A 24,144-nucleotide genomic window follows, 5' to 3' on the forward strand; every position below is an offset into this window, starting at 1 on the left:
GAGCCCCCCGTCGCTATCCTGGCTCCTGTGGTCACCTGAGGTCCAAAAATTTGGCCGTAGCACCAAGAAGCTGACACTGGGAATCAACTACAAGGAAGAAACATATGTATAAAGAATATCTTCATTAATTTCTTGGGCTTAGTAATAGTCACCAAGAATAGGCACCTAGGTCAAAATAGTATTGACCAGAGTGTCATATAGAAAATGTAGATAGTTTGTTGGTTACCTGAATGTTGTAGAACCCACAGTTACCACATATGGGTATCGACCAGACACGGTTTGGAAAGTGTGGACACATACAGGGAATCTGAGAGTTTAAATGTTTACCTTGATTGGACCCAATCGGCAGCAGCTGCTGCCCAGCCTGTGGGGCTTCCTGGATCGTAAGCGTCAGGACCGCCCCGCTGTTCATTGCGCATGACGATCGTCATGACGCTAGGCGGAACCGGAAGTGACGCCTGCGTTCCACCGGCACGGGTCACGCAACCGGAAGCGAAACAGCGCATCCGGTTTACGATTGGCTATACCCGCCCATATGTGCAGAGAACTGCAATGGGCAGGGCCAGCCAGAGACAGCGAGCGCCATAATGGCGATCTGTCTCCCCGTGCCGGGGTGGCCACAAGAGGAACCGAGGAAGACAAATAGGGGGAATGTTAAAAATTAGTTATGTAAGAATTGGATCCTAAAATTGGCTAACTATGTGAATTTACCAACATAGTGAAGATAAAGGATACTTACTCAATATCAGTATAATTGATAGTAGTTTTGCTGCAGTGGAAATATAATATGCGGTAAATTCTGGCTTGAAATTAGCTACTTCTTTGACAATTCTATATATAAGAAAACTACAGTATACAAAATATATCCTGTGCAAACTCAAAAACAGACGATGAAAAAGTTTATTAATGTAAAAAACTTGGTGTTAAAGAAGGAATAAATCATTTTTCCATCCCTCCTGATGAAAACCCTTCTAAAAAGGGTTTAAATGACAATGCTCCATTGAGACCAGGAGGCTCTGTCGCTCTTAGCATATGTATCCACCTCAGCTCAAGTTGGAGGAGACTTTTGTTCCAGTCTCCTCCTCTCGGGCTGGGGTGGATACGATCCAGAATAAGGAATTTAATTCTCGGAAATTTTCCCTTATGTACTACTTTTACGTGACGCCCTAGGGGAAGCTCAGGGTCTGACTTGCGCATACTAAGAATGTGACGGTATGCGCGACGCCAGAACTCCTGCTTAGTTTTTCCTATGTAGAAGCATCCGCATGTACATAGGAGTAAATATATGACACCGATGGTGCGACAATTCGCAAAATGTCTTGCTCTAAAAGTCTGACCGTTGGGTAGGATAGGGGATTTGTTTGTCAACATATAGCCACAGTAATGGCATGAACCACAGATGTATGTGCCCTTATATTTGCAACATATCGCATCATCGTTGTTGAATTCACTTCGAACAAGTCTGTCTCGAAGTGCCGGGGCTCTCTTAAAAGTAAAGCCTGGTGTCTTGGACAAAAATTGTCCTAAAATTGGGTCGGATGTTAATAGGTGCCAATGTTTGGTCACTATATTTTTTATCTTTTTATGTTGATACATATAAGGGGTGATTATCTTGATGTTGTTGCTATCCTTACTGTTCTGATTTTTGGAAGGATTCAGAAGTTCCCGTCTATCACTAAGGAGGGCTCTTTTGTATGCCTTTTTCAGAGACATCTTAGAGTAACCTCTTCGTGTCAGTCTTTGACGTAAGTCGTTTGCCGCAAGTTGGAAAGACTGTAAATCGCTACAATTACGTCGTAAGCGTAGGTATTGACTTATAGGAATTGATCGAATTAATGGTTCAGGGTGAAAACTTGAACCATGAAGAATGGTGTTTCCCGCTGTTGGTTTGCGGTAGAGTTCACTCTGTAGAGTGCCATCATCTCCTCTAAAGATCTCGACATCAAGGAACGTCACGCGATTAGGATCTGAATTCATCGTAAAGAGCAGATTGAATTCGTTCCTGTTCATCCTTTCCACGCAGTTATGTAACAGTTCAGGGGGGCCCTCCCAGATGAGGAACACGTCATCTATATAACGGGTCCACAAAGAGATGTGGTCCGTATATATTGACATGATTTCGTCATCTAGGAAGGATGTCTCCCACTCCCCCAGGTACAGATTGGCGTAGGATGGGGCACAGCAAGTGCCCATCGCTACGCCCTGCACCTGGAGGTAGTGGGAGCCATTGAACATGAAGATGTTGTGTGTCAGGATGAAACGTAGAAGGTTAATTATAAACTCACTATATGCATTGTTAGATGTTTTACGTGAAAAAATGTGTTGAATTACAGATATACTTTTTTCATGGGGTATAGAGCTGTATAAAGCTTCTACATCGATGGTAACAAGTACCGCTGTGGGGGAAACAGGAACGCCTTCAACCTTACTCAGAAAATGGATCGTATCCCTCGTGAAGGAAGGGAGTTCCTGCACGAAGGGTTGTAAAAAGCTGTCGACTAAGCGACTAGCATTTTCTGATATGGATCCTCTCCCTGATATGATGGGTCTACCAGGGGGATTGGTAGGATTCTTGTGGACTTTAGGAAGTCCATAGAAAGTTGGTACTTTAGGGAATTTGGTTCTAATGAAATCCCAAGTTTCCTTGGTGATGACATTGTTCATGTACGCTTGGTCTGTCAAGAGGTAGAATTCCTGGTAAAATTTAGCTACAATGGAGGAAGTGATGCGTCTGTACCAGTTGGTGTTATTGAGAATCTGGGTGCACATCTGTATATATTGTGTGTCATCCATTATAACAATATTGCCCCCCTTGTCGGCTTGTTTGATAATTATATTTTTGTTGTTAGAAAGTTTATTTATGGCTTCTCGATGTTGGGGGGAAATATTAGTGTGGGGGATGGAATCAATTTTCATCTTATCGATTTCACTGGTCACAATCCTAAGAAACGCGTTGATGTTCTGGTTTTGGATGGGGGGATACATATCCGATTTCTTTTTAAGACCTCAGTTTCTGCCCCACATCTAACACAAACAAATTTGAGGTTATAAAAGACCTACATTTGTTTGCACGCAAACTCAACCTAAAACTGTTATTCCACAAAGATAATAGTCAAAAAACCAATAAGGACCCTGCTCTAGACATGTTGATCTCCTTACTTGAGGAGAATGAAAATTTAATCGATCGGGTTGATTTAGATGCGCTATTATTATCTGCGTCATCGGACAAAACCAATGACAACACAAGCAGCACAACACTTAAAAAGAAATCGGATATGTATCCCCCCATCCAAAACCAGAACATCAACGCGTTTCTTAGGATTGTGACCAGTGAAATCGATAAGATGAAAATTGATTCCATCCCCCACACTAATATTTCCCCCCAACATCGAGAAGCCATAAATAAACTTTCTAACAACAAAAATATAATTATCAAACAAGCCGACAAGGGGGGCAATATTGTTATAATGGATGACACACAATATATACAGATGTGCACCCAGATTCTCAATAACACCAACTGGTACAGACGCATCACTTCCTCCATTGTAGCTAAATTTTACCAGGAATTCTACCTCTTGACAGACCAAGCGTACATGAACAATGTCATCACCAAGGAAACTTGGGATTTCATTAGAACCAAATTCCCTAAAGTACCAACTTTCTATGGACTTCCTAAAGTTCACAAGAATCCTACCAATCCCCCTGGTAGACCCATCATATCAGGGAGAGGATCCATATCAGAAAATGCTAGTCGCTTAGTCGACAGCTTTTTACAACCCTTCGTGCAGGAACTCCCTTCCTTCACGAGGGATACGATCCATTTTCTGAGTAAGGTTGAAGGCGTTCCTGTTTCCCCCACAGCGGTACTTGTTACCATCGATGTAGAAGCTTTATACAGCTCTATACCCCATGAAAAAAGTATATCTGTAATTCAACACATTTTTTCACGTAAAACATCTAACAATGCATATAGTGAGTTTATAATTAACCTTCTACGTTTCATCCTGACACACAACATCTTCATGTTCAATGGCTCCCACTACCTCCAGGTGCAGGGCGTAGCGATGGGCACTTGCTGTGCCCCATCCTACGCCAATCTGTACCTGGGGGAGTGGGAGACATCCTTCCTAGATGACGAAATCATGTCAATATATACGGACCACATCTCTTTGTGGACCCGTTATATAGATGACGTGTTCCTCATCTGGGAGGGCCCCCCTGAACTGTTACATAACTGCGTGGAAAGGATGAACAGGAACGAATTCAATCTGCTCTTTACGATGAATTCAGATCCTAATCGCGTGACGTTCCTTGATGTCGAGATCTTTAGAGGAGATGATGGCACTCTACAGAGTGAACTCTACCGCAAACCAACAGCGGGAAACACCATTCTTCATGGTTCAAGTTTTCACCCTGAACCATTAATTCGATCAATTCCTATAAGTCAATACCTACGCTTACGACGTAATTGTAGCGATTTACAGTCTTTCCAACTTGCGGCAAACGACTTACGTCAAAGACTGACACGAAGAGGTTACTCTAAGATGTCTCTGAAAAAGGCATACAAAAGAGCCCTCCTTAGTGATAGACGGGAACTTCTGAATCCTTCCAAAAATCAGAACAGTAAGGATAGCAACAACATCAAGATAATCACCCCTTATATGTATCAACATAAAAAGATAAAAAATATAGTGACCAAACATTGGCACCTATTAACATCCGACCCAATTTTAGGACAATTTTTGTCCAAGACACCAGGCTTTACTTTTAAGAGAGCCCCGGCACTTCGAGACAGACTTGTTCGAAGTGAATTCAACAACGATGATGCGATATGTTGCAAATATAAGGGCACATACATCTGTGGTTCATGCCATTACTGTGGCTATATGTTGACAAACAAATCCCCTATCCTACCCAACGGTCAGACTTTTAGAGCAAGACATTTTGCGAATTGTCGCACCATCGGTGTCATATATTTACTCCTATGTACATGCGGATGCTTCTACATAGGAAAAACTAAGCAGGAGTTCTGGCGTCGCGCATACCGTCACATTCTTAGTATGCGCAAGTCAGACCCTGAGCTTCCCCTAGGGCGTCACGTAAAAGTAGTACATAAGGGAAAATTTCCGAGAATTAAATTCCTTATTCTGGATCGTATCCACCCCAGCCCGAGAGGAGGAGACTGGAACAAAAGTCTCCTCCAACTTGAGCTGAGGTGGATACATATGCTAAGAGCGACAGAGCCTCCTGGTCTCAATGGAGCATTGTCATTTAAACCCTTTTTAGAAGGGTTTTCATCAGGAGGGATGGAAAAATGATTTATTCCTTCTTTAACACCAAGTTTTTTACATTAATAAACTTTTTCATCGTCTGTTTTTGAGTTTGCACAGGATATATTTTGTATACTGTAGTTTTCTTATATATAGAATTGTCAAAGAAGTAGCTAATTTCAAGCCAGAATTTACCGCATATTATATTTCCACTGCAGCAAAACTACTATCAATTATACTGATATTGAGTAAGTATCCTTTATCTTCACTATGTTGGTAAATTCACATAGTTAGCCAATTTTAGGATCCAATTCTTACATAACTAATTTTTAACATTCCCCCTATTTGTCTTCCTCGGTTCCTCTTGTGGCCACCCCGGCACGGGGAGACAGATCGCCATTATGGCGCTCGCTGTCTCTGGCTGGCCCTGCCCATTGCAGTTCTCTGCACATATGGGCGGGTATAGCCAATCGTAAACCGGATGCGCTGTTTCGCTTCCGGTTGCGTGACCCGTGCCGGTGGAACGCAGGCGTCACTTCCGGTTCCGCCTATCGTCATGACGATCGTCATGCGCAATGAACAGCGCGGCGGTCCTGACGCTTACGATCCAGGAAGCCCCACAGGCTGGGCACCAGCTGCTGCCGATTGGGTCCAATTAAGGTAAACATTTAAACTCTCAGATTCCCTGTATGTGTCCACACTTTCCAAACCGTGTCTGGTCGATACCCATATGTGGTAACTGTGGGTTCTACAACATTCAGGTAACCAACAAACTATCTACATTTTCTATATGACACTCTGGTCAATACTATTTTGACCTAGGTGCCTATTCTTGGTGACTATTACTAAGCCCAAGAAATTAATGAAGATATTCTTTATACATATGTTTCTTCCTTGTAGTTGATTCCCAGTGTCAGCTTCTTGGTGCTACGGCCAAATTTTTGGACCTCAGGTGACCACAGGAGCCAGGATAGCGACGGGGGGCTCCCATAAAAATAACATAAGTCTGACATACTGGTTTCCCCCCAATCTTTTGGGATATATGAACATCAGTGACTGTGGATTCCCACATATGCGGTTATTCGGTTTTGCTTTTAGCTACTCTACAGGCTTTTCATGTATGACAAGAAGAATTATGTAAGTGTTTCCCCTTTTTTTCTGTTTAACTGTTTGAAAGGGATAGAAAGAAATAACAAATCTAACAAGTATATTTATATGACATCATGCCTAGAATGCAATAGTTACACTGTATATGATGATTTTATGTAATACATACAATAGGCTTAACTATATTGTTGTCTTTGTTATTATTAGAAAACTTTCAATGTGACCCGTCCCTGAAGAAGGAAATTGATTTTCCGAAATATATTGGACTGATATCTTCACCACCTCACGGTCACAATTATATATTCTTGATGCATACATTTTGCCTGTTATGTTTTTAACATTTATTATCCTATGTTTGTCACTTTAAATAAATATTATAATTTTTGCTTAGATCTTTTGAATCTGTCTATCTATGTGCCTACAAAATCCCAAACATAGGGGAATTTTCTTCTGTATTCAAATTTAGGGATGTGGCACTTGTTTTTTGAATAACCTATCACGGGCAAAACCCCAATCCTTATTTAGTGATACACCTTACTCAGGCATGAAGAGTCAGTTTACCCTAAATTATCCCGCCGCCTCCATCCGTCTTTGGGCGATGACAATCTCTGATCCACCGTTGTAGCTACGTATTCTGATGTGGTTCTTTTTTGGATTATTCAATGCACCTTGCAACTTATTGTTTATTGGTAAGAAAAGAGATTAAATTATATATATATATATATATATATATATATATATATATATATATATATATATATATATATATATATATATATATTTATGCCTAATTGTATACAGATATTGTATATAATGTGCATACTTTAGGAGCATTGTTCCAGTTGAAATGAGGTTGTATATTGTGTGAATTTTCATGCATGTGTTCCTCCCTCTTTCACCTATAGATTTTATGATTCAGTGTTATAACTAACAACACTCTCCAGAAGAAGCGCCACAGCGCGAAACATGTAGAGAATCCTGTCGTTTCCAAGTGAATATACCGCCACCACTGGAATTTCACCATCAATAAGCCTGTGTTACCGTATGACTCTAGTATAGAGTATAGGGCTTTTAGTAGTTTTCAACTCGTTGGTACCATGTGGTATGGTGGGGTTCACTCATAATCAACTGAATTTATTTTTGTTGCATATTACTTTTAAAACAATGTTCGTCTATACATATATATGTTTGTGAAAGAGGGAAAAAATGTAAAACTTTTTTGTAATAACATTTATATTTTTTATAACATAGTGTCCTGATGTTGTATCAGTAAAGTCCATTTCCTATGCAATAGTTATTTCTAATTTCCTATATATCAGGACGTGGCACGGTCACATATTGGTGTCCATAATGCTATCTTATGGTCACACCGAATACATAATCTAAGCATCAGGGCAGTTTAGAGGTGGCCATTGCAAAAGTGTATATCAGTGCAGTGGCAATTAGTAAAGAAGTGGCAGTGAGTGAGGTACTGCCTGTTGGTGCAGTACTCATCTGTGCAGTGACAGAGAATGCAATGGCCTGCATATGGCCTTTAAAATAATAACATGATAAAATCCCTTATGTTAGTTAGCTAGTATAATATTCTACATAAACAATTAGAATAAAGCACAGTAAAGTACAAAAACAAATGCATTTATGCTTTAAAAATTCTCCATCGCCACATGGAAAATATTAGCTTGAATTGTTTGTCTTAATAGAAATGGAGACTTTCTCCCATTGCCTAGCTCCAGGACCTTAACATAGAAATGACTAGGGATTTCTCTGGTCTAGTCACATTATCATTGCAATGAACGATTCATTTCCAAAAATGCTACACGCAACAACATAAAATATGATTTATTTCTTAGCAAATGTGCTTTTTCTAAACTCTCCACTTTATTAAAATGACTTTAGAATTATTCAAGAGGATCACCTGTCAGTCATTGCTATCAAATAATATAAATGAAGAAAAAAAATGGGAAAACAATCAACAAGCCTCAATAAACTGTGACATCTTTTAACATAATAGATCTACTGTGAATATAAAGTTTAAACAGGTCACATTAAATTAATGACTATAGAAGGATATGTATCCAGCAGAGATTAATGATTGTTTGCCATTGAACTGCTAAAGAAGCTTTCATATTTTTTGTATTTTATACTAACTGTGAGGGTAAGTTTTATTAAAAACAATTTTGACAGCAATGGAAGCAGTTAGTGAGCTCTTCAAAAGACCTACCTCTCAGCCAATAGGAGCTATGGAGTGTCAGCTTTACAGCTCAGCTCACCCTTGTAAAGCTTACAAATGCTGCAAACACAGGAGCTCGATTTTATATTTTAAAATACTTTATTGGTAAAAGTCCACGGTTAAGACAGTGGTACATAAGCAATGACTAAAGCGGCTTTGCCAAAACCTTTTTAGCTTTTGTACTATCATTTTAACCATTAGCTTTTACCAATAAAGGGTTTTGAAGTTTAACTACTTCCATACAGAGCAGTTACACCCCCTTCCTGCCCAGACCAATTTTCAGCTTTCGGCACTCTCACAATTTGAATGATAATTACTCAGTCATACAACGCTTTACCCTATCCAATTTTTTATCATTTTTTTCACACAAATAGAGCTTTCTTTTGGGGGTATTTAATCACCACTGGGTTTTTTATTTTTTGCGATATAGTAAGTGAAAAAAAGCGAAAATTTTGAAAATAAAAACACGTTTTGTTTTAGTTTCTATTATAAAATTTTGCAAATAAGTAATTTGTTTTCATAAATTTGGGCCAAAATTTATACTTCTACATATCTTTGGTAAAAATAACCCAAATTAGTGGTTATTTTTTATTCTGTGTGAAAGTTATAGAGTCTGCAAGCTATGGTACCAATCATTGAAAATTGATCACACCTGATGTACGGACGGCCTATCTCATTTCTTGAGGCCCTGAAATGTCAGGATAGTATGAATACCCCCCAAATTACCCATTTTTGGAAAGTAGACATTCCAGGGTATTTAGTAAAAGGCATGTGAGTTTTTTAAAGTTGTAATTTTTTCCCACAATTCTTGGGAAAATGAAGAAATATTTTTTTTCTTTTTTTACACAAAATTGTCATAATAACAAGTTATTTCTCACACACAGTATATGCATACTTGCAATTACACCGCAAAATACATTCTGCTACTCCTCCTGAGTATGGCAATACCACATGTGTGAGACTTTTACACAGCCTGGCCACATACAGAGGCCCAACATTCAAGGAGCACCGTCAGGTGTTCTAGGAGCATAAATTACACATATAATTTCCTAACGACCTATCACACTTTTGAAGGCCCTGAAGCACCAGGACAATGGAATTACCCACAAAATGACCCCATTTTGGAAAGCAAACACCCCAACATATATTCTATGAGGCATAATGATTATTTTGAACATGTCATTTTTTGCCACAAGTTTTTGGAAAATGTGGAAAGAAAATTAAAATGCATTTTTTTCTACACAAAGTTATCAATTTATAAGATATTTCTAACACATAGCATGTACATAGCAAAAATGACACTCCAAAATACATTCTACTACTCCTCCTGAGTATGGCGATACAACATATGTGGGACTTTGTCACAGCATAGCCACATACAGAGGCCCAACATGCAAGGAGCACTGTCAGGTGTTCTAGGAGCATAAATTACACATATAATTTCATTACAACCTATCACACTTTTGAAGGCCCTGGAACCCCAGGACAATGGAAACCCCCATAAAATGACCCCATTTTGGAAATCAAACACCCCAACACATAATCTAGGAGGCATGGGCTGCAGATAGGTACTCTGGTACTCTGATGGGCTGCAGACAGGTACTCAGGTACACTGTTCGGCTTCAGAAAGGTACTCGGGTACTCTGACCAGCTTCAGAGAGGTACTTGGGTATTCTGATGGGCTAGAGACAGGTACTCAGGTAATCTGATGGGGTGCAGATAGGTACTCGGGCACTCTGGGCTGGAGACAGGTACTCGGGTACTCTGATGACAGGTACTCGGGGACTCTGATGACACCCGAGTACCTGTCACCAGAGTTCCCGAGTACCGGTCATCGGAGTACCCAAGTACCTGTCACCAGCCCATCAGAATACCCAAGTACCTGTCACCAGCCCATCAGAGTACCCGAGTACCTGTCATCAGAGTACCCAAGTACCTGTCATCAGAGTACCGGAGTACCTGTCACCAGCCCATCAGAGTACCGGAGTACCTGTCACCAGCCCATCAGAGTACCCGAGTACCTGTCATCAGAGTACCTGACGGGCTGGTGACAGGTACTTGGGTACTCCGATGACAGGTACTTGGGTACTTCGATGACAGGTACTCGGGTACTCAGATGACAGGTACTCAAAGCACCCGAGTAACTGTCATCAGAGTACCTGAGTACCTGTCATCAGAGTACCTGAATACCTGTCACCAGCCCATCAGAGTACCCGAGTACCAGTCATCAGAGTACCTGATGGGCTGGTGACAGGTACTAGGGTACTCTGATGGGCTGGTGACAGGTACTTTGATGGGCTGGTGACAGGAACTTTGATGGGCTAGTGACAGGTCCTCTTTATTTGGGGGGGCAATCAGTGTGTTTTGGGGTGCACTGTAATCGATAAGTAGCTGTTACCACAATCTCCTCCTCACACAGGATCAGTGTGTGAGGAGGAGAACACGGTGACAGCTAGTTACCGTGTTCTCTGTTGACATTTCATTGGCTCTTTACCTAGATCGGGGATAGGCTCTGTCCAAGGGACGAGCCTCATCCCTGATCACTGCGCTGTGCGCCACCGGGGGAGCGCATTGCAGAGAGAATGAGCGGCTCTTGCTGGAGCCGCTCATGTGATCGGCTGTGTTTGACACATCTGATCACGTGGTAAACAGCCATTTTTTATTGGCTGTTTACCTTGATCAGGGATGGGCTATGTCCGAGGGATGAGCCTCATCCCTGATCGCCGCACTGCACGCCCCGCAGTAGCGGTGAGACCAGGTCGCCGTCATATGACATCGGCCCGGATCGACAAAAGCTTCCTTCCGCCATCATTTTACAATGACGCAGTATGGAAGTGGTTAAAGTCAAGCTCCAGCGTTTACAGTATTTTGAAATGACTGAGTAGTCAATGCAATTGTGCTGAAGTAAGAAGGTTCAGTTAGTTTACCTTAAAGTGTAATTTCACCCTACAATACCCTAATGGACAGTAATCAGATACATTTTACCTTCATAAAACTATTGTGGCCTGTGTTTTGTATTTTTATCTACCCAGCTTCAAAGTTGCCAGCTATTATAATCATACCTAGCATTGCTCAGCTCTCTCACACTCCCCACATAATCATCAGCAGGGGTTCCCAGTTCACCAGATTAGTGACAAAAAGGACATACCTAGAAATTTAGTTCCACACCGCCTGTTTAATGAGGTATGGTATTCCCAGTGGATTCTCTACTGGTTGATACACTAGCTTAATTTAATTTTTAGGCCATAAACCAAGTCAGGATAAGTAATTAAAAAGCTGAATTCTCTGATTCATGGTACTTCTCAAGTTGTTGTGCTTACACCCAACGGCTATTAGCTTCTCAAAGCAACTAAAAGATAGTCTTAAAATACAGCTGATTTTTAAATCAGGAATTTCTAAACAATATCTTAACATTTTCTGCTTGCAATTTTCACTAGCAAGAACATCAATGAGAAGGGGGAATATAATAGAGGAAGTTTAAATGTATACGGGACATGGAAAATCAAGAAATACACTTAAAAAAGTAGTCTGTAAACAGGTTAACTAAGCAAAGACCAACCCCTATATTGAAAATGACCTGCAGCTGAAGCTTTGCTGTCAAAAGTGTAGGGGTGCAACAGTCAACAGTGCAGAGTTTTTTGCACAAATGTGATCTAATCAAAAAAGTCAACATCTGAAGTATGCAGCCCTTACAGTAGGTAAGACTGACATGTACCTAAACCAAATGCTGTGAATTTAATTTTGAGGGGAAAAAAAATGAAAAATGGACTACACGCTCCACACATTTGGTGAAAAAAAATATAATTTTACAACTAACAGGGGTGGAATTTTTATCCTTCTGTGTTTTCTAGCAATGGGGATGTGTCTGTAGGAAGATGTATTCCCATAAACAGCAATAAATTTTACAATTCAATGAATTTTGGTAAAATGCTATATAAATAAGCAATGCAATGATCTAAAACACATCTCAAAATTACCAAAAAAAGATTAAGATTTTGACATGGCCTTCACTACATACCATGCATGCAAGGACACATAAGAATCTTTTAGTTACATAGTTAGTCAGGTTGAAAAAAGACACAAGTCCATCTAGTTCAACCAATAAAAAAAGAAAAAAAAAAAACGATACAATCCCTTATACACAATCCTATACCCACAGTTGATCCAGAGGAAGGCAAAATGCCCCAGCAAAGCATGATCCAATTTGCTCCAGCAGGGGAACAAAAATCCTTCCTGATCCCCTGAAAGGCAGTCGGATATTCCCTGGATGAACTTTACCTATAATTGTTAGTACCCAGTTATAATATTTACATTTAGGAAAGAATCCAGGCCTTTTATAAAGCAATCTACTGAGCTGACCAGAACCACCTCTGAGTCTATTCCACATTTTCACAGCTCTGGCTGTGAAGAAACCTTTCCATATTTGGAGTTGAAATCTCTTTTCCTCCAGACGTAATGTTCTCTGTGATGACCTTAAAGTGAATAACTCAATACCAAGTTCACTATATGGACCCCTTATGTATTTATACATGCTGATCATATCCCCCTCCCCTAATCCCCTCTTCTCAAGAGAGAATACATTCAGTTCCTCTAATCTATACTCATAGGTGAGCTCCTCCATGCCTCTTATCAGTTTGGTTGCCCTTCTCTGCACTTTCTTCAGTTTCCCTATATCCTTTTTGAGAACTGGTGCCCAAAACTGAACTGCATATTCCAAATGAGGCATTACTAATGATTTGTACAGGGGAAAAATGATCTCTCTCTCTCTGGAGCCCATACCTTTCCTAATACAAGAAAGGACTTTTCTTGCTTTGGAAACTGCAGCTTGGCATTGCATGCTATTATAAAGCTGATGATCTACAAACACCCTCAGATTCTTCTCCACCATTGACTCCCCCAAATGTACTCCCCCTAGTATGTATGATGCATGCATATTCCTAGCCCCTAAGTGCATAACTTTACATTTATCAACATTAAACCTCATTTGCCACATAGTCACCCAATAAACAGTGCATTGAGGTGTAAGAAGCTTGTAAGTTGGAGACATCCTGTAAGGATGTTATTCCACTGCATAGCTTGGTGTCTTCTGCAAAGACTGAAATTATACTTTTAATCCCAGACCCTATATCACTTATAAAGATATTAAAAAGTAAGAGTCCCAACACTAAACCTTGGGGTACAGCACTGATAACCTTAGACCATTCAGAGTACGAATAATTAACTACTACTCAATGAATTATGTCTTTGAGCCAGTTTTCTATCCATTTACAAACTGATCTTTCCAAGCCTGTAGACTTTACCTTACACATTAATTGTGTGTGGGGAACTGTGTTAAACGCTTTGGCAAAATCTAAATATACTACGTCCATGGCCACCCCTTTGTCCAAGGTTTTACTTAACACCTCATAAAAAGAAATCAGGTTTGTTTAACAACTTACTGTATGTCTTTCATGAATCCATGCTGTCTGTTGCTGAGCAAGAACTTGTATATGTGGTCTTTTATTAAAATTCTCCAGTATCTTCCCGACTATAGAAGTTAAACTAACAGGTCTATAGTTACTTGATAAAGACTTTGATCCCTTTTTAAATATAGACACCACATTGGCCCCACACCAATCCAGTGGTACTATTCAAGTCATTAACGAGTGTCTAAAAATAAGAAACAAAGGCTTTGAAATGACAGAGCTAAATTCTTTTAGGATTCGTGGTGGATACCATCTGGTCCAGGTGCTTTATCCATCTTTATTCTGTCAAAATATTTCTGGACCATGTTACTTTTGTGCCATTGTGGATCATTTGGGGCTGTGTCAATATAATCACCATTTTGGACATGAGCTCACCCATGCTTCTTTGTATACACAGAGCTGAAGAAAATATTTAATAAATTATCCTTCTCTTTGTCCCCAATTACCCACTCCAGATTATTTTGTAAAGGGGTCTACATGCTCAGACCTCACCTTTTTAATATTAATATATTTGGAGAATTTTTGGGGGTTTGTCCTACTATCTTTTTCATTCTGTCGTTCATTTTGGATTTTTACATTTCTAATTTCCCTTTTACATATTCTATTATATTCTTTATAACATTTAAACAATGATAGCGTTCCTTCATTGTTATATTTTTTAAAAGATCTTTTCTTATTATTTTGAGCTTTTTTTTACCTTTAGCCATGAGCCACATAGGTTTTGATTTAGCCTTTTAAATGTATTTTTCAACCAAAAGTGTTTGTTCAACAGTCTTTCTACTCTTGCTTTGAAAAAAATGTATATCGTTGAATGTAATATTTTCATATGACTGTATTTTTGAAGTCTGACTTTATTAGAATGATTTACCCACAATCCTGCAGTGTCATACTTTTCTGGGATTGTACATATGTGTTTATGCTAAACCACTTAATTGGATTAACCACAAAACAAAATCAGCAGCTGAACAAATATGGCACCTGATCAATACCTATAACAGCAAAGTAGGTCGAAATCTGCAGTACAGTTTGCTGAAATTTTGCAAAGTAAATAAAGCTCCATCAAAGCTCTTTGCAAGATCAAATATGTTCATGCATATTCACTTGAAAACAATAGAGTTGATTTACTAAAACTGGAGAGTGTGAAATCTGGTGCATGATAGCCAATCAGCTTCTAACTTCAGCTTGTTCAGTTAAGCTTTAAAAGATAAAAAAAAAAAAAAAAAAGCTTGAAAGCCGATTGGTTCTATGCAGAGCTGCACCAGATTTATCACTTTCCAGTTTTAGCAAATCAACCTCTCTGTGTCTTGTGGCTTACTTACTCCATGACACTGCTGTCCATGAAGATACCTTGATCTCCTGTTTAGGCTTAGCAACCGATAATTTTTTCAAGAGAATATGGTTGTTAGTCCAATGCTCAAACTCTGAGTCTCGAAGATCAGGGTGCCCCATTTTGTCTGGGTTAGAGTGGAAGACTGTTCCCTCATGGAGTATCAATTGATGAATCATATGACTTACAAAGCAGGAATATCCAAAAATATCCAAAAACTGGTCAGGATGGTTGTCAATTTGCGATAATCACAAGAAACCACGCAGAAAAAGTGGGACTTTACAGGTTCAAATCTCAGGAATGGACAACACTTGCAACAAATATAAAAATCATTTATTACGTTTATTATATGTAAACCTTTATTAAATAGTATGGAAAAGTATGGAAGGGATGATAAGGGACTATATCCAAGAGTTTGCTAAAGAGAACAACATCATCAGCAGTAATCAGCATGGGTTTACTAAAGGGTGTTCTTGTCAAACAAATCTGTTATCATTCTACGAGGAGGTGAGCTGTGAGCTAGATAGGGGGAGACCAGTGGATGTGGTGTACCTGGATTTTGCTAAGGTGTTTGCTACAGTTCTCCACAAATGCTTAATATATAAAATAAGGTATGCAGGAATTGACCACAAGGTTTGCTCTTGGATACGGAACTGGTTAAAGGAGCGTGTCAAAAGGGTGGTAGTAAATAATGCATACTCAGACTGGTCTGGGGTGGAATGTGGGGTCCCCTAAGGCTCAGTCCTAGGACCAATTTTGTTCAACTTATTCATAAATAGCATTGAGGACGGGATCAGTAGCTTGATATCAGTTTTTACAGATGACACAAAATTAAGCAGGGCAATATCTTCACATCGTGAGGCAGGAATCTTACAGAATGACCTGAACAAAATTGCAGAGTCGGCAACTACATGGCAAATGAGGTTTAATGTGGAGAAGTGTAAGGTATTGCATTTGGGGGCTAAAAACATAAAAACACAATACACTTTAGGGAGTGAAACTCTGGGGGAATCAAAAATGGAGAAAAATCTGGGGGTCTTAGTAGAAGATAGACTTAGCAATAGCATGAAATGTCAAGCTGTAGCTGCCAAAGCCGGCAGAATATTAGCATGCATAAGGAAGGGGATGTATTCCAGAGATAAAACTATAATCCTACCACTTTATAAAATACTGGTCTGACCACATTCTGTCCAGTTCTGGTTGCCAGTCCTCAGAAGGGATGTGTTGGAGCTGGAAAGAGTCCAGAGAAGGGCAACTAAACTGATTAGCGGATTAGAGGACCTTAATTATGAAGAGTGCTTACAAGCACTTGATTTATTCTCCCTGGAGAGGAGATGCCTGAGAGGGGACATGATAGCGATTTATAAATATCTCAGCATAGAAAAAAAACGATTCAGTCGCAAGGAATGCATGAAGACACAAGGCCATACAATGCGATTACAGGAGAAGCGTTTTAACCTCAGGCTACGCATTGGGTTCTTTACAGTAAGGGCTACAAGACTGTGGAATGCTCTACCACAAATAGTAGTAACTGCGGGAAGTATGGCTACATCTAAAAGACTCTTGGACATACATTGCAAGGATCATAACATTCAGGTGTATGGGAAATGATTACGGCCACCTACACAGGTTGAACTGGATGGACTATTGTCTTCTTGCAACCTCAACTACAATGTAACAATGTAATTACGTGTACATATTAAAAGAAGGGTATAAAAAGAGCATTACGGCTTCAAGACCTGTACAGCCCTTATCAGACACCATATCACATTTCAAAACATTCAATGGGTAAAAACATGTAAATCCTTTACAATATAGACATTAAAAGATAGACTAGAGTCATAACATGTTCTTCCTGATGAGGATTCTTAACACATTTTGCGGTAAAGTCCTTGAGAGCTTCTTTAATAAATCTGTAATAATCCTGAATGTTTTTTTTAAAGAAAAAGAGCTAAGCACTTAAAATTTGTATTATGAGCTCCTAGAATCTTAATAAAGTATTCTTAGAATCATTTCAGTGCATATAGTTGACCAGTAGAGATGATTTTCTTTTCTTAACAAAGCTAGTTAAATTTTAATAATATTGGTACAACATACTGCATGACTCAACACTGCCTCTTCTGAAAGGCTGCTTCATGGTCCTGCCAGCACTTCACATATTAAACAGTCACATGTGCCCTTTTTCTATCAGAACTGGCATCATTATGTTCTGTTTAAAAGCTGACATCTCCTCTAAAGCTTAAGCCTTCTTATATTTTTGTCAGTGTTTTCCTGTACCTCTTGCTCGACCTGAATTATCTTTCAACAAGTGAACAGAAAATGCATAAACAGAAAATCAATCCCAGAGTTTGACATCTGCATCAGCTCAGGATGATCCGAGGCTGCAGGAAATTGTGCTCAGTGAATGGCTAATACACGTCAAGTCTCTGAGCTGCCAAACATTTTAATAAAGGACTGAAGGTGTAGTGACGGGGAATATATTATAAACTGCTTGCTTAATCCCACAGCTTCATTGTTCGAAACATTGGACTTACAGCTATACACAGGCCTTAATCAAGTTATTTTTAGCTTCTTCCCGCTCATTTAGAATAAAAGCAGTGGCTGGGTCAAGATTGTAAGGAATGAACTTAGTGAAGACGCAAAGCCATCAGACATCACGCTCAACATTGATTTGTAAGCCTGGGCATTTGTGTTCAGTAAGAAAGTCCTATGTACGTTACTGCATTGTATGTTGGCAACCTAGTCTAGTGCAGCAAGAGGGATAATAATGACTGTGTTTCATGCTTGTAAGTACAAAAGTCTCTGATCCTTTGGATACTCGAACACCAGGAATTTGTACCAGAATTTTAGGCTCTAACATCTCCAATATTCAATTTAGGGTCATCACAGAGGACAAGGAGGCACTCTTTATGTCTAGAGGAAAAGAGATTTAGTCTCCAAATACGGAAAGGTTTCTTCACCGTAAGAGCTGTGAAAATGTGGAATAGACTCCCTCCAGAGGTGGTTCTGGCTAGCTCACTAGATTGCTTTAAAAAAGGCCAGGATTCTTTCCTAGGTGTACATACAGTATCTCACAAAAGTGAGTACACCCTTCACATTTTTGTAAATAATTTATTATATCTTTTCATGTGACAACACTGAAGGAATGACACTTAGCTTCAATGTAAAGTAGTGAGTGTTCAGCTTGTATAACAGTGTAAATTTTCTGTCCCCTCAAAATAATTCAACACACAGCCATTAATGTCTAAACCGCTGGCAACAAAAGGAGTACATCCGTAAGTCAAAATGTCCAAATTGGGCTCAAAGTGTCAATATTTTGTGTGGACACCACTATTTTCCAGCACTACCTTAAGCCTGTTAGGGATGGAGTTCACCAGAGCTTCACAGTTTGCCACTGGAGTCCTCTTTCAATCCTCCATGTCGACATCACGGAGCTGGTGGAAGTTAAAGACCTTGTTCTCCTCCGCCTTCCATTTGAGGATGCCCCACAGATGCTCAGTAGGGTTTAGGTCTGCAGACATGCTTGGCCAGTCCATCACCTTTACTCTCAGCTTCTTTAGCAAGGCAGTGGTCATCTTGGAGGTGTGTTTGGGGTCGTTATCATTTTGGAATACTGCCCTGCGGCCCAGTCTCTGAAGGGAGGGGATCATGCTCTGCTTCCGTATGTCACAGTAGATGTTGGCATTCATGGTTCCCTCAATGAACTGTAGCTCCCCAGTGCCGGCAGCACTCATGCAGCCCCAGACCATGACACTCCCACCACCATGCTTGACCGTAGGCAAGACACACTCATCATTGTACTCCTCCCCTAGTTGACACCACACATTCTTGACACCATCTGAACAAAATACGTTTATCTTGGACTCCTCAGGTTCCAGTAATCCATGTCCTTAGTCTGCTTGTCTTCAGCAAACTGTTTTGCGGGCTTTCTTGTGCATCATCTTTAGAAGAGGCTTTCATCTGAGATGACAGCCATACAGACCAATTTGATGCAGTGAGTGTGTGGCGTATGGTCTAAGCATTGACAGGCTGACAAACCCCCCCCCCCCCTTCAACCTCTGCAGCAATGCTGGCAGCACTCATACATTTATTTCCCAAAGACAACCTCTGGATATGATGCTGAGCATGTGCACTCAACTGTTTTGGTCGACCCTGGCGAGGCCTGTTCTGAGTGGAACCAGTCCTGTTAAACGACTGTATGGTCTTGGCCACCATGCTGCAGCTGAGTTTAAGGGTCTTGGGAATCTTCTTATAGCCTAGGCCATCTTTATGTAGAGCAGAAATTCTTTTTTTTCAGATCCCCAGAGAGTTCTTTGCCATGAGGTGCCATGTTGAATTTCCAGTGACCTGTATGAGAGAGTAAAAGCGATAACACCAAATTTAGCACACCTGCTCCCCATTTACACCTGAGATCTTGTAACACTAATGAGTCACATGACACCGGAGAGGGAAAATGGCTAATTGGGCCCAATTTGGACATTTTGACTTAGGGGTGTACTCACTTTTGTTGCCAGCAGTTTAGACATTAATGGCTGTGTGCTGAGTTATTTTGAGGGGACAGCAAATTTACACTGTTATACAAGCTGTACACTCACTACTTTACATTGCAGCAGAGTGTCATTTCTTCAGTGTTGTCACATGAAAAGGTATAATAAAATATTTACAAAAATGTGAGGGGTGTATCTCACTTCTGTGAGATACTGTATTATAAATGGGTACTAATATTTATAGGTAAAGTTGATCCAGGGTATATTAGATTGCCTCTCGGGGGTTCAGGAAGGATTTTTTTCCTCTGCTGTAGCAAATTGGATCATGCTTTGCTGGGGTTTCTCGCCTTTCTCTGGATTAACTGCGGGTATAGGATTGTGTATATGGGATTGTATGGTTGGGTTTTCTTTACTGTTTTTTGTTTTTTATAGGTTGAGCCAGATGGACTTGTGTCTTTTTTTAATCTGACTAACTATGTAACTATGTAAGACAACAAAAAGTTAATGCCTTATTCTAGGCAATGTAATCATAACAGCCTTATTTACGTGTCTCTTGGGTTAGACATTCTTAATTATTTTTCTTTTTTTTTTTTGTTTCTCTACAGAAAATGAAAGTTAACACAGCAGTTCAGATTTTAAAGTAGAACTCCAGTTTAAAACAGTTTAAGCTCACAGGATGTGGGTTGAATGGCACCAGACTTTATTCAAACTGGAAGAGGAATACTGGCTGATAGAGGAATGCAGACTGAATGTGGATATTGCAGTCTATACAAATGACTATAGTACTGCTTTAATTGGCCTCAACCAGCTTTAGGGTTTGTGTAGCTAGGTAAATGCAGAATTCTTTCAGTTTTACTTAAAATCAGTTTGAGGAGTACCTGAGCTCCAGTTGAGTTCCTTAACAGCTGCATTTGACCTGCACTTGATCTCTTCCTAAACTGCATCAAGCTGCTATAGCCACCCTGTCCTTAGTAGGTGTGTCTATTTAAAATTAGTAGTACAAAGCTGCGGTAAGCTTAGCTGAATTTAGCTTTCTTAGTTTTCTCCTTGGCTCTGGTTACTTCTAGTTTCTGCCTGCAGCCAGTAGGTGTTACTGATGCCTCTGTCAATAGTATGAGAGCTGTACTAATGAAAGCTTTGAATATTTATCTCACCCTGGCCAATTGCTAGGAGATTTATTGCCAGTGGTTCATGCAGGGATAGGGTATAAATATTCTGGGCGTGACCTTGTGAAGTCAGTTATCCCCTGGGCTTTCTGCTTAGGGTAGAGATATGTGTATTAAATCCTCCTAGGCTTGCTGCCTGAGAGGGTGACCAAGTGGCTGGGCAAAGGACTGGGTTTGAGGCTTAGCTTGTTTAACCTGGGTATATCTTGAGGGGCCAGAGAAGCTTGGATTGGAAGCTTGAACCTCACTAAAGTATGGTGTCTTCTCCCTGAACTGATAAGTGCTTTGTAGCCAGGAGCTACAGTCACAGAATGCTTGCTTCAGAGTCTCTATCTCAGAAGACTGTAAGAACTTTTGCTCTCTTTTTCAATATATTCCATTGTTTTGCATCTAAAATTGACTAGGGTCCATCTGTACACATTGCTCCGCTATTCCTGATGACTACACCCTGTGGTGAAATACTAGCCCACCTTGTCTCTAGGGGTCCCACTAGTCTTGTGGAGTCAGGGGGTGCTTACATGACTTGAGGATTTTTTGCATTCCCATTGACTTGACTGAGGATCAAAATACACGTACCCAAACTCTTATTGCATTTACAGTATCAAATGAACATAGGCATCCCTTCCAGCATTACCATCATTCAAAAGAACTTAGGCAGCACAAGGCTGCAAATACACAGTGTTTCTTTGAGCCTGCAGCCCAAGGCTAAAGAAATAGGTGGAGAAGCACCCCAAAAATCTCCACCCTGCCACCTCCACCGTATACATGGGCAATGCAAAGGGGTGGGGTCAGGGGCAGAGTCCAGGGGCAGCAAAATTAGGTTTTCGCCTAGGGTGTCAAAAATACTTGCCCTGGTTTAGCCTGCCTTTTTCCCCAAGAACTGAAACATCAGCCTGCACATGTATTTATGTATAGTGTAGAAGATTTGAGGACTGAAAATTCCATTTGTTCTTCACAGAAAATTTTTAGTGACAAATGATCTTAAATGGTAACTTCTTGGCCTAAAAGAAACCCTTGCTTAAGAAAATTAAAAAAAAAAAATAGTGGCCTGGATACCATATTGATTCTTAGCACCATCTGTCCCAGGACAAGTATGCAGCTTCTGAATTTATTTAAGTTTTAATGCTGTATAGTAGGTTAACACCAATAACTCAAAAAACATTGAAGCCACAGAGAGCCAGGCAACTAGTATTTTTCATAATGAGGTCAGCAATGTGTCTCTCTTCAATGCCAAATGTACTTAGACTAAACCTGGTCACAATGCTGTTAAATTTTAGCATTGCAGTACCTGTGATAGAGAAACAAGCAAGTCTACTGCAGTTTGCAGTCATTGAACAGTACTGTGATTAGCATTCATTGCAGCAGGAAGTAAAGCTTTGCTGCAAAAACTACAGTACTATTAAAATTCTCTGTTAATTACATGGCGTTAATTATATAACCACTTAGCCGTTTCTCCTCTTTTAATGAGCACAGCTGTTTTCTGTCCAGCTACCACAAGGAGAATTTCCCCTTGCTAATTTAAAAGTAATACATCGGCAGAAAACTCAGGGGATCCAGAGACCATGCTGGGTGCATTTTTTAATGCTCAATGATACCTAAATGGGCACGGCTTAACCCCCTGTCTACTGCACAGACACAGAGAGGCACGTATTGCATACCAATGACTCCCAGGCCCAAATGGGTTAAGGTAGTTAACAACTTGGAGCTTGCTCAGCTAATGATCTTTTAATATACCAAAACAGCTATAAAACTTAACGTTTGTTTTGATTAAAAAGACCCTTGGGAAGGAAACTCACATTTCTGAGAGAAGCACATAAATCTGATAAGTTCCTTTATTTTTCTCATTCTCTTCCTGCCGCATCTTCTGCCACATCACCATCATATAGGGTGAAAAAGATAAAATATTGCTAAAATAGTTGCTAAGACTGATAAAAGCAACTCAACAGTCAAATACAGGTCTGTAATCCTGAAATCAATCTAACCCTATTGAATGGTCGCTTGATCCTTGATAGCTAGAGATGAAGAAGCTGTTAAAGGGAACATCGTTTTGTGTATATCTTGTGTATTTATTTTATTAATTTTAGTACTAAAAATATGAATTTAAATATAAATAGATTTTAATTTTTAGGTAAAAGCTAAATATGGCATGTGGACAGTTCATATTTACATTTCCAGCCTCCAGGTGGAGCTCTCGGTTCCTTTACCTATCTTTACTGTGTGTAAACTGCCAACTGTTTTTCTGAAAGATATGATTACTGTCAGAAATCTTTAGCTGTTAGATTTGCACACATAGCTGGATGAGAGTGACTCTCCCCTTCCTGCCTCTTCTGTTCATAGGCAACCTTTAAAGATTCTATTGGGAGAGGTAGCCTGAACACCAGGGCCGGAGCTACCTAAAGGCTAGGTAGGTGCCAGCCTTCAGTGCAAATCAGTGGGGGGTGCTGGAGAGTGGCGTCACTATGTGGGTGCCGGGGTGTGGACCAGAGCCTGAGGGTGACACCAGGCCCGGACTGACAAGGGGTGCCGCGGCCTCCTACTTCTCTTGTGGGATCTCTGCTGTCCCCTCAGCTCCACACGATGTGCAGGGAGGAGGGAGTGAGGCAGAGACAGACAGGATGCCAGCGGTCCGATCGTCCCACAACCCCCCACAATGGCATTTCCCTTCGGCTGCAGGAATTTCTCTCCCCGCCGGCCCTGCTTACTGCAGATTCTGACTATAGCTGCCTCCTCCTTGACTCTGACGTTCAAGTACAAGGAGGAGGAGAGACGCCTGCCACGGCTGAGGTATGTAATAATATGGGTCTTACAGAGGAGGGGGACAAGGTGGGGACATGGTGATTTGGAAAGGGGGGGGCATGGGCAGGTGACAGAGGATGTGTATTAGGAGGGTGCTTTGTTTTTGGTTAGAGAGGACTCGTGCTAGAAGAAGGGGGCAGATTTGAAGTTTGACCCCCCCTAAGCACAATTCCCCTCTCCTCACAATGCACATATCTTTCAACCCAGCTCCATCCATCCCCTGACCTCAACCCAGCTTCATTCATCCCCTGATCCCATACAGGCTCCATCCACCACCCTGATCCCATCCTAGC

The sequence above is a fragment of the Pelophylax lessonae genome (assembly GCF_965119305.1).
Source record: "Pelophylax lessonae genome assembly, chromosome: 4".
In the NCBI taxonomy this organism is placed as follows: Eukaryota; Metazoa; Chordata; class Amphibia; order Anura; family Ranidae; genus Pelophylax; species Pelophylax lessonae.